At 41.0% G+C, this 12,673-nt stretch overlaps 1 pseudogene; it reads left to right on the top strand.

The window, feature by feature from the left end:
• The first annotated feature begins 252 nt into the window (after nucleotides 1-252).
• On the top strand, nucleotides 253-11,328 carry LOC129637084 (transcriptional adapter 2-beta-like; annotated as a pseudogene).
• Nucleotides 11,329-12,673: the final 1,345 nt, after the last annotated feature.

The raw sequence follows: 12,673 nt of genomic DNA, 5'->3' as shown, positions 1-12,673 counted from the left end.
CGTGAAAGCACATAGCGGGAACTCCCTTCTGTATAGGAGCCTCAGGGTGTCCTGGCCTCAGCTGCTGGGCTGGTGCTGGTTCATTAGGAGGAAAGAGATACCCCGACCATTTACGAATCAGATCGTCACGCGCCGCAAGACCCGACACCAGCGGCTCCCTCAGCCAAGTAAGTACGAAATCCGAGTCTAATCCCCGCTTAGGGGTTGAGTCGCTTTCCCAGAAGAGGAACGGTAGACCTAGCAAAGGCGGCAATGCTCACGGGAGATTTTCTAGCGCGCAATGTTGCTCCCTTCACTCACCTCACTCCCACCTCTACCCACACACACACACGATTAGATGGCTCTGATTCGAAAGGACACAGAAAAGGCCTCACTCTCTGTTGTCCCCTCCAACGCCTGACCCAGGCGAAAGCCCGGAGCTACCCGGAATCTGAGCCCCTGCGCAACAACCTCTGCGCGCTGTGCCAGCGGCGGGCCACGGTGTCCGGGACAGACACAAGCACGCAGCCTCAGCCAGCCACCGGGACGATCCCGGCTGTAGTCTAGGGGTCCGGAAGCAAATGCCTGACAGCTTCTCCCACGAACTCGGTGAGCGGGCTCTAAGAGACCTTTTCTTCCACAAAAGCTTCCGATCTGCGAGCTGGAGAGGCGGCCAACTGCGGGACGAGCGCGCCCCCAGCGCTGCCGGGCGCGTCGGGAATTGCAGTCGGCGCGCTCCCGCCCGCTGAGCGCGCTCTCCTCCAGGCCTGAGAGGTAGGCGCTGGGGCAAAGCGCCTAGATGGAGGGAGGGCTGCAACTTTGTATGAGGTCCTTCCTCCTCTGTTTCCCTTCTGGGACACCGACTTTTCATCTCAACCAGATCACCAGGTCCTGGTTGTTCCTTTGACTCTAACCAGATTCACCTGCGTCCCTGCCCCAAGTAACAGGCGACCTAAGTGAATGAGTGCAAGTCCTTCTGTCGTGCCGACTCTTAAATGGTTAAGAGGGTTGACTGCTTCATTAGAGACAACAATTCACCTGATGTATTCAGAATATAATATTTTTGGCAAAGTCTTTTTTTGTTATATTCATAAGTGAGAACTAAAATATACTGAAAAATAAGTGCTAGGAGTCTTTGAAACAAAGTATGAGTGTTGTGTTACCAAATGAAAGTCACTCAGTTGTGTCCAACTCTTAGCGACCCCATGGACTATACAGTCCATGGAATTCTCCAGACCAGAATACTGGAGTGGGTAGCCTTTCCCTTCTCCAAGGGATCCTCCCAACCCAGGGATCGAACCCAGCTCTCCCGCATTGCTGTCGGATTCTTTACCAGCTGATCCGGGTGACAAAACACGATGTTCACTAACTAGCATGAAGTGAGAATCCGCTCTTTGGATCGTAAGATCAAGGTTCCAAAAACTCTAGGAAATAACTTCCTCTTGAATGCGTCTCAAAGAATCAACCTTCTCTGATGCGGCTTTAGATGAGTCAGAACGATGCTTCCTTCAGCTAATCCAAGCATGCCCTCCCTGCCTTTTCCTCTTTTCCTCTCCTTCTTTGATAAATGAAAGAAATAGAATCTGTAATATTGGAAAGACTAGCAATTGTTTTTGCTTCTGTAAGCTAAATGATACATTTTATTTACTGTCCTAAGTGAAAGTATTTTGATGCAGTACCTACAGTAGAAGAGCTACACATATCAATAGTAATTAATTAGATGAAATTTGCATGATAGTAAATAGTATTTATTTTTCTGAGCTCCAAAATCACTACAGATGGTGACTGCAGCCGTGAAATTAAAAGACGTTTACTCCTTGGAAGGAAAGTTATGACCAATCTAGATAGCATATTCAAAAGCAGACATTACTTTGCCAACTAAGGTTCGTCTAGTCAAGGCTATGATTTTTCCTGTGGTCATGTATGGATGTGAGAGTTGGACTGTGAAGAAGGCTGAGCACTGAAGAATTGATGGTTTTGAACGGTGGTGTTGGAGAAGACTCTTGAGAGTCCCTTGGACTGCAAGGAGATTCAACCAGTCCATTCTGAAGGAGATCAGCCCTGGGTAGTCTTTGGAAGGAATGATGCTAAAGCTGAAACTGCACTACTTTGGCCACCTCATGCGAAGAATTGACTCATTGGAAGAGACTCTGATGCTGGGAGGGATTGGGGGCAGGAGGAGAAAGGGACGACAGAGGATGAGATGGCTGGATGGCATCACTGACTTGATGGACATGAGTCTCAGTGAGCTCCGGGAGTTGGTGATGAACAGGGAGGCCTGGCGTGCTGCGATTCATGGGGTTGCAAAGAGTCGGACACGACTAAGCGACTGATCTGATATGATCTGATCTGAAATAGTATTGATTTTCTTTTATTATGACCTGATTTAGTTATTAAAAAAATCTTATGACAAATCACTTCCTTAGATCTAGAGAAAATTCATCTATAACATGAAAACAGAAATACTACCTTTAAAATATTGTTCATTTATGAATACATTATATATATATTAATATTCTTATAGATTAAGTCATGATACTTGGAGATCCTGGTCAAAAATGATAAAAGTGAATCTCAAAAATATATTGGAGAAAGATGGGACATTGGAGGGAAATATTTAGGGAAATAGTCTGTAACTAAATATTTGCTTTGTTATATCTATATTTTGAAACAGTTGATAGTTAAAATATTAACTTTATTTTATTGTTGTTTTAAAGTTTATATTCCATTTATAATGATTATATTTGCTATATTCTGCATCTTGTGCAATATATCAAAGTAACTTATATCAAATAGTTTGTACCTCTTAATTAGTTCAGTTCAGTTGCTGAGTCCTGTCTGACTCTTTGCAACCCTATGAATCACAGCACGCCAGGCCTCTCTGTCCATCACCAACTCCCGGAGTTAACTCAAACTCACATCTATCAAGTCAATGATGCCATCCAGCCCATCTCATCCTCTGTCGTCCCTTTCTCCTCCTGCCCCCAATCCCTCCCAGCATCAGAGTCTCTTCCAATGAGTCAACTCTTCGCAGGAGGTGGCCAAAGTAGTGCAGTTTCAGCTTTAGCATCATTCCTTCCAAAGACTACCCAGGGCTGATCTCCTTCAGAATGGACTGGTTGGATCTCCTTGCAGTCCAAGGGACTCTCAAGAGTCTTCTCCAACACCACAGTTCAAAAACCGTCAATTCTTTGGCGTTCAGCCATCTTTATTGTCCAGCTCTCACATCCATACATGACTACTGGAAAAACATAGCCTTGACTAGATGGACCTTAGTTGACAAAGTAATGTCTCTGCTTTTGAATATGCTATCTAGGTTGGTCATAACTTTCCTTCCAAGGAGTAAGCGTCTTTTAATTTCATGGCTGCAATCACCATCTACAGTGATTTTGGAGCCCCCCAAAATAAAATCTGACACTGTTTCCACTGTTTCCTCATTTCCCATGAAGTGATGGGGTCAGATGCCATGATCTTAGTTTTCTGAATGCTGAGCTTTAAGCCAATTTTTTCACTCTCCTCTTTCACTTTCATCAAGAGGCTTTTAAGTTCCTCTTCACTTTCTGCCATAAGGGTGATGTCATCTGCATATCTGAAGTTATTGATATTTCTCCCGGCAATCTTGATTCCAGCTTGTGCTTCTTCCAGCCCATTGTTTCTCGTGATGTACTCTGCATATAAGTTAAATAAGCAGGGTGACAATATACAGCCTTGACGTAGTCCTTTTCCTATTTGGAACCAGTCTGTGGTTCCATGTCCAGTTCTAACTGTTGCTTCCTGACCTGCATATAGGTCTCTCAAGAGGCAGGTCAGGTGGTCTGGTATTCCCATCTCTTTCAGAATTTTCCACAGTTTATTGTGATCCACACAGTCAAAGGCTTTGTCATAGTCAATAAAGCAGAAATAGATGTTTTTCTGGAACTCTCTTGCTTTTTCCATGATCCAGTGGATGTTGGCAATTTGATCTCTGGTTCCTCTGCCTTTTCTAAAACCAGCTTGAACATCTAGAAGTACCTCTTAACACTTTACCCCTATGTTGACTTCCCATACTTCCCCCTTCCCAGTGGTAACCACTAGTTTGTTCTTTATATACATGAGTCTACTTCTTCTCTAGTATATTTTCTAGTTTGTTTTATTATTTACATTTCACGTATAAGTGATAGCATACAGTATTTGTCTTTTTCTGTCTGACTTATTTCACTTATCATAATGCCCTCCAAGTCCACCCATGTTCCTGCTAATGGCAAAATTTTCACTCTTTTTTTATGGCTCAGTAGTATTCCATTGTGCGTGTGAGTGTGTATACAACATCTGTTTCTCCATTCATCTGTTGATGGACTGTTAGGTTGCTTTCTTTCTTGGCAGTTATAAATAATGCTGATATAAACATCAGGTGCATGTATCTTTTAGTATTATTGTTTTGTTTTTTGGTATACACCAAGAAGTACAATTGCTGGTTCATTTAGAAGTTCTATTTTTATTTTTTTTTTAAGAAACCTCCATACTGTTTTCCAGGTGGTGGCACCAATCTACATTCCCTTCAACAGTATCTGAGGGTTTCGTGTTTTCCACATTCTCACCAATATCATTATTTGTGTTCTTTTTGTTGATAGCCATTCTGACAGGTGTGAGGTACTATCTCATTGTGGTTTTGATTTGCATTTCTTTAATAATTAGCAGTATTGAGCATTTTTCATGGACCTGTTGGCTATGTGCACTTCCCCTTTGAAAAAAATGTCTATTCATTTTTTCTGCTTATTATTTTCAATGATGAAGTTCTTTTTTTTTAATTTTTTTAACTTTATAGAATAATAGTTGTTTATAATATTATATAAGTTACAGGTGTACAATAGAGTGATTCACAATTTTTAAAGGCTATAATCCATTTATAGTCATTATAAATTATTGGCTATATTCCCTTGAAAAATATTTACTTGTAGCTTACTTTTTTTTGGTTATGTAATTTAAATATAACAGTGTATCCATGTTAATAAATTGGGTTGCTTATTTTTTTATGCTGAGTTGTATGAACTCTTTATATATGCTGGCTGTTAATTGTTTATGTGTCATATCATTTACAAATAATTTCTCCCATTTCATAAGTTTTCCTTTTATTTATTTTTTTGATGATTTCTTTTGCTGTGCAAAGGAGAAGAAGAAAGATGAATGGAATCCAAATTGGAAAGGAAGAAGTTAAACTTTCACTGTTTGAAGATGACATAATATGATACATAGAAAATCCTAAAGATACTACCAGAAGACTATAGAGCTGATCAGTGAATTTGGTAAAATTGCAGGATACAAAATGCAAAAATGCAAGATACAAAAATCTGTTGCATTTCTATACACTAACAAAAAGCTATCAGAAGAATAAATTTAGGAAACAATTCCAGTTACAACTTCATCAAAATGGTAGAAACCTAGGAATAAGCCTACAAAAGGAGGTAAAAGACTTGTACTCAGAAAACTGTAAGACACTGATGACAGAAACTGAAGACCATAGATGGAATGGTATACTGTGTTCATGGACTGGAAGAACTAATATTTTTAAATGACCACATTACCCAAGGCAATATATGGATCCAGTGAAATCTCTAACAAAATTCCAAGGACACTTTTATAGAACTAGAACAAAAAATTTTAAAATGTGTATGGAAACATAAAAGATCCTGAAGAGCCAAAACAATCTTGAGAAAGAAGAACAGAACTGTAGGTACCATGCCCTCTGACTTCAGACTATACTGGTATATGGTGGTGTGTACGTACGTGCTAAGTTGCTTCAGTCATGTCTGATTCTTTGTGACCCTATGGACTGTAGCCCGCCAGGCTCCTCTGTCCATGGGATTCTCCAGGCAAGAACACTGGAGTAGGTTGCCATGTCCTCCTCCAGGGAGTCTTCCTGACCCAGGGATTGAACCTGCGTCTCTTTCATCTTCTGCATTGCCAGGCATATTCTTTACCACTTAAGCCACCTGGAAAGCCAGTATATGGTCAGGCCACCCCAAATGACTGTTCTCTTGCTCTCTGTCCATCCCCTGCTTGGTCAGTACTTGCTTCACCTACATCTTACTTATCTAACTGAACTTCCTACCTACTTATCCCACCCCAGCTAGTGACTGTTCTAACTCTTAGATCAGAACATCACCATTGATAGCTCATCAAAAGCGTAGTGATGGGCATGCCCTTCTGCCAGGTAACCAATGAAGAAACCTGACTCAATTCTCCCTGTAACTGGTAAACTTCTCTTCCTCTGAGGAGGAAAGTCTGCCCATAAGTCCTGTCCACCATTAGCCATACACACACATGGCATAGCGTCCCTCCAGGACTGTGCTTCAGACATGTAAGAGCTTGCTAGCAAATAAACTATTGATGTGTCTGTGACTGACTCTGGGCTCTTTCTTTGGTTTTGAATCTGGGCAATCATAGGCCTTGTAGCCCTTCAGGATGCATCCCAACAACTTCAAAGCTACAGTAATCAAACTGGTATGGTATTGGCACAAAAACAGACACAGATCAGTGGAACAGAATAGAAATTCTAGGAATAAACCCACACACTGACAGTCAATTAATCTACAATAAAGGAGGCAAGAATATACAATAGAGAAAGTTTCTTCAGCAAGTGGTGCTCAGAAAACTGGACAGCTACTTGTAAAATAATGATATTTCACTAATATCATATACAAAAATAAGCTCAAAGTGGATTAAAGACCTAAATGTAAGATCAGATACTGTAAACTTCCTAGAGGAAAACATAGGCATAACATACTTTGACATAACTTATAACAATAATTTCTTAGACCTGTCTCTTAAAATATAGGAAATAAAAGCAAATATAAACAAATGGGACCTAATTGAACATTTTTATTTTCTATTGTGGTAAAAAATACATTACATGAAATTTATCATTTTAACCATTTTCAAGTATACAGTTGAGGAGTGCTAAGTTTATGTACATTATTGTGCGACAGAGCTCCAGAACCATTTCATCTTACAAAACTGAAACGCTACACTCATCAAGAAACTTCCCTCTCCTTAGCCCCTGTCTTTCTTTGTCTCTCTCTCTCTTTTTCTGAATGTAGATAACCATCTGCAAGCCAGGAAGGTTTCCTACCATAAACCAAATCCACTGGTACATTGATTTTGAATTTCTCAACTTCCAGACTTGTGAGAAATAGATTTTTGTTATTTAAGTCCACCCAGTCCATGATATTTTGCTATGGCAGCCTGAGCAAACCAATACATATGTTAATTCTATTTTGATTTCTTGGTGAGTCACCATATTGCTTTCCATAGCAGCTGCACCATTTTACATTCCCCTCTATAAGGTACAATGTTCTTATTTCTCTACATCCTTGCTCACACTTGTTACTTTCTGTTTTATTGATAATAATCTTTCTAGAAAGTGTGAAGTTGTTAGGGGATACATTGACCGAAACAATCTACCTGACCAGGCACCACAGTATTCATTTGCATGAGTTATTTTATGACAGGAGGTCCTGGTAAGGAACATGGAATCAATAGGCCACCACTAACCAAAAGAGTTTGGGAAAGGTCAATAGGAGACACCGTGTGTCTTACTATCTCTCAGAATCCTTGCTGGTATCCATACTGGCTGAACAATATGTGTTTCCCCAAGAAGGACTCTGAGTCAGAATGATTGGCCAAAGATAGCCTGGAAACTAAAACCATTACTATAAAACCAGAGGCTGTGAGCCAGGTGGCAGAGCAGTCCTTTTGGTTTCCCTTACCCTCCTTCTCTCCACCCAGCACCCCTTGCCAATAAAGTCTCTTGCTTTGTTGGGATGTGTGGCTCCTCAGAGAATTAATTTCCATGTGTTAGACAAGAACCCTCTTTCAGGCCCTGGAAGGGGTTCCCCTTCCTGTGACAAGGTGATATCTCATTGTTTTGATATGAATTTCTCTAGTGATTAATGATATTGAGCATCTTTTCATATGCTTGTTGGTCATCTATATATAATTTCTGAAAAAATGTTCAAGTCTTTTTCCCACTTTAAAATCCGTTTGTTTTTGAGTTGTAGGAGTTCTCTGTATTTTCTGGATTAATCCCCTATCAGAAATTTGATTTGTAAGTATTGTCTTTCAGTCTGTAGGTTTCCTTTTCGTTCTGTTGATAGTGTCCTTTTATGCCCAATAGTTTTTAAGTCTGGAGTGTATTTGTGTGTGAGTGTCTCTATCTTTATGTTAAACTATTATCTTGTCTCAATGATAGCATTCATATTTTGGACATACACGTAACAATTGTAACTTTCCATAATAAATGAATTTTCTGATAAGTCATGATTTTTCCTACTCCATATTAATATGAAAACTATCCTTCTGATTAACTTGTTCTATACTTCAAAGTATTATTTGGCTGTGGCTTAATGTTGATGGTTAATGATCTCACATATCTTAGTTTTTGAAAGTTTAATATATTGCATATATTAGGGAAAAGTAATATACTTGTAAAGTTAGCATCTGAGGCTTCTTTTTAAAAGTTATTTTGAAAAAGTATATTTACTATAAAATATTCTACATATAAACATAAAATCTTATATGTATTTAACTATAATGAAAATGTTAACCAATCCAACTTTAGGAAAAAAGGAGTGATTCGTTTGTTAAGGAAAACAATTAAAATACATGTGTGTTGAAATATAGGTCTAATTATACTTTCAGTAGGGTATACTTTTGAATTGTTATTTGTACTCTATTCATATATGATGTTCATATCTTGACACAAAGCAGAATTAAGATATTCTTTACAATACAACCTTGTTTTCTTTCTAAAGTAAATATTTTAATCTCAGATTTTATATTTTGTTTCCAAAATAGAAGATAATATAAATAAGTAAATGATAAAGTAAGACTTTAGGACCCTATATAATTATGCATCTTTTATAATAAAGTTCAGTTGTGTCAAATATATGTATACAATTCCATGAAAGGGAAGAAGAGGAAGACTATATTTATAAAGCATATCAATCCACATTAAACATGGGACAATTTATTTAGCTTACTATTTTCTAATTACTGCAGCCATGAAATTAAAAGACGCTTACTCCTTGGAAGGAAAGTTATGACCAATCTAGATAGCATATTCAAAAGCAGAGACATTACTTTGCCAACAAAGGTTCGTCTAGTCAAGGCTATGGTTTTTCCTGTGGTCATGTATGGATGTGAGAGTTGGACTGTGAAGAAGGCTGAGCACTGAAGAATTGATGCTTTTGAAGTGTGGTGTTGGAGAAGACTCTTGAGAGTCCCTTGGACTGCAAGGAGATCCAACCAGTCCATTCTGAAGGAGATCAGCCCTGGGATTTCTTTGGAAGGAATGATGCTAAAGCTGAAACTCCAGTATTTTGGCCACCTCATGTGAAGAGTTAGTTCATTGGAAAAGACCCTGATGCTGGGAGGGATTGGGGGCAGGAGGAGAAGGGGACGACAGAGGATGAGATGGCTGGATGGCATCACTGACTCGATGGACATGAGTCTGAGTGAACTCCGGGAGTTGGTGATGGACAGGGAGGCCTGGCGTGCTGCAATTCATGGGGTCACAAAGAGTTGGACACGACTGAGCGACTGATCTGATCTGATTTTCTAATTAAGAGATTCAGATAAGTTTTGATTGAGGTAAATGGACAAGAGTTTGAGGAAACTTCAGGAGATAGTGAAGGACAGAGAAGCTTGGCATGCTGCAGTCCATGGGGTTTCCAGGAATGGAACATGGCTTAACAACTGAACAACATCTATGGGTTTATATGTTTAAAATAATAAAGTTTGGATTCTATTTTGCATAAGAATACCTTTGTACCCCCAATTTTAAAAAATGCAGAGAGGGTGGCAGTAGCAGGGGCCAAGGAGGCAGGTGGGATAAGATAGTGGAACTTGATAAGAAGTACTGTGTGTACTGCCTGGTGGAGGGTGAGCTCACTGCACTTCTGCTGTATCAACTGCATGGGCATTGAGCTGTGTGCTCTGAGTACTTCTCAGCTGGTACAGAGATCAGCCGCCACTGCCGCTATCATGGCTACTGTTACAAGGAAAATCCAATTCTGATACAATGTTGGAAGTGTTTCTTTGACATGTCTTTTTGTTGCTTTGGTTATTATAATTATACATAATGGCCTGCCTCAGAGAATTCGGCCTCTGCCTGACTGTTAAACTAAAGTGCCTTTGTTCGTGATCCTGCCCACCTGTGGATGGCAAGAAGGAAGAAATTAACACATCTACTGCTTGAGACTTGCCATTCTAGGGGATATTTGCAAGATTAATGGCTTTTGTACTTTGTTTCCCTTTCTCTTCCCATCTCTGATCCATAAAAGAACCTAGTATCCAAAAGAAGATAGTTATTTTGAGACATTAGTGTGCCATCTTCTTGGTCAGCCAAATCACCAAATAACATCTTGCCTCAACACCTCGTCTCCAATTCATTGGCCTGTCATGCAGCCTGCAGAACAAGCTTGGATGTAGTAACACTATCAGCTGGTGGCCACAAGGACAACTGCTGCTGGATGCCACTGAGCAGTTTAGCTTTGAAAAATGGGAGGATATGGCTGCTCATATTGAAGCTTTCCAGACTCCCCAGGAATTATTGGCTGAGCAGCAACAGCTGGACCACCTGCCCTTGTGGGACAACTACAGGATAGAGAAGTATGACCAGGACCCTGAGATCTTTATCAGCTGGCTCTCAACGAAGACAACCATCATGTGGAGATAGAGCGGAAGCTCGCACATGCGGACATATGCCTGCAGAAGCTCAAGGGGTGTCAGCAGTGCAAGAAAATCACAGGCGACTACAACTTGGTGCCTGCCTTCCTAGGCAAGAACAAGGAGAAGGGAGGCTAAGCATAAGATCACCAGGGAGGAGAAGAAGTTGCGATTGAAGCTTCAGCCACTCACACAGTTCATTTCCTGTGAGGAGTTTGACAACCTGTTCCATAACATGCACAAAAAGAAGATGCTGTGCACCAAGATTTGGCAGCTGCAGTGGAACCAGCACAAAGGCATCACCAAGATGGAGGAGTTGGCTAAGCATGAGGTGGCCAAGCACAAGTGCAAGAAGAGGAAGAAGAACAAGATTGAGCCAGGCACCAAGTGAGGTAAGGAGGATGGCTAGGATGACGAGATCACTGCCACCCAGAACCTGCCCAGCTTCAAGCTCCTAGTGGATGATGAGAAGGTGCTCTCCAGCTCACTGAACTTAATCCCCATGTGCTACATGACCATGAAGACCATCATCTTCAAGAGCCACCTCCATAAGTGGCAGACATCCCCTCTAAGAGCCAGCTTCTGGGCTATTTGGACAAAGTCCTCAAGAAAAGGATTTTAAGTATATCCAGGGATCCTTCCTAAGCTGTAGCTGTGTAAGCTGGAATGATGCTGTAAATCTTGTAAGCCAAAATGGCAAGGGGTGTAGGAGGAGGGGTTGAGAGGAAACACCTTTCCCCCCCATTATTGCTCATTTTTAACAAATTGAGTTTATTAATTTTTTCCCTTAGGATTTAAATTCTTTATATAGTTTTCTGAAGAAGTAACAGTAACAATCTTATGTCGATCAAGGAGGAGACAAATACATGTATATTTTAACTTAGTCCTAAACCTAGTACTTTAAGATGACAATTGCCTTTAAGTGTTCAATTTGGAGAATACTATGATGAAATTTGAAAATTCATGTTTATTTGTGACTTTCCATTGGTTCATGACTGTTGTGCTGTGGGTGGAGGCAAATCTTTCCCTGCAGTGCTACCAGCTTCACCCTGTGACCTGAGCTCTGCCAGCTGCCCACAGCCACCCACAATGCCTGGCACAGCCTGGCATGTGGCACTTTAGGTGGGAGCTCGGCAGGGTAGGTGAAAGAGAGGCCAGGGAAGGACAGGGTGGGCATCCACAGGGACTTTTCAAGGAGGAATCTGGTGTTGCACAATTTGGCTAAACTGAGCTTCCTGGTAACCACTGGAAGTGGCAGAGTTTGAGCTTGTAACTCCCAAACTGACTGCTGGGGAGCTCACCATGGGAGAAGCAGCAGCCCTCAGCAGGCTCCCCTGGGTCTCTGGGGATGCAGGGACCAAAACAGACTGCCAGAACATTAAGCTTCTTCTACTGGGGGTGCTTTTGCTGCTCTTAAAGCTTGTGTGCATTGTATCTGGAAGAACTCATTTTAGGAAACTCATGGCTGAGAGTTCTGAGTCCTGGTACTAGCTCCCTCCAGAGTTTTCACCCCAGTAGCAAGTACCTCTTTCACTGAGACTGGCTATGTATCTTATTTAGATGGCAACAGGTACTTGGCTAGGCCACGGTGGGAGGGGCCCCTAGAGGCCTCTAAGCCTGGGCACTGCTTCACTAGGTCACTGTCTTGAACCAGACTCAGGGGTGGCTCTGCCCAACTCTGTTTAAAAATGGTTTCAGGGGTGCTTTTTCGTGGACACGCACTGTACCTTTCTACTGGAACTTGAATCCTTTGTTTTCCAGCTGCTTGGAGCTCTTGTGTCCAAGACCCTGCAGTAGAGTCAGTAGAATGGCCAGACCCCAGCATTCTCTCCTCCCTTCTGGCTACCAAGACTGTTTAGTTCCCAGAATGTTTGAAGTTACATTACAGTGAAGTTATTCGAAAGAAAGAAAGAAAGAAAAAAAAAAAAAAACTTATCATTTCCAAGGATGACTTAATTAAGGTGACTTTTTCTTTCTGTTTACATTCTTC

This window comes from Bubalus kerabau, chromosome 22 (assembly GCF_029407905.1).
Source record: "Bubalus kerabau isolate K-KA32 ecotype Philippines breed swamp buffalo chromosome 22, PCC_UOA_SB_1v2, whole genome shotgun sequence".
NCBI classification, from domain to species: Eukaryota; Metazoa; Chordata; class Mammalia; order Artiodactyla; family Bovidae; genus Bubalus; species Bubalus kerabau.
Note: the sequence above shows the minus strand (reverse complement) of the source record. Positions and strands in the feature narration are given on the sequence as shown.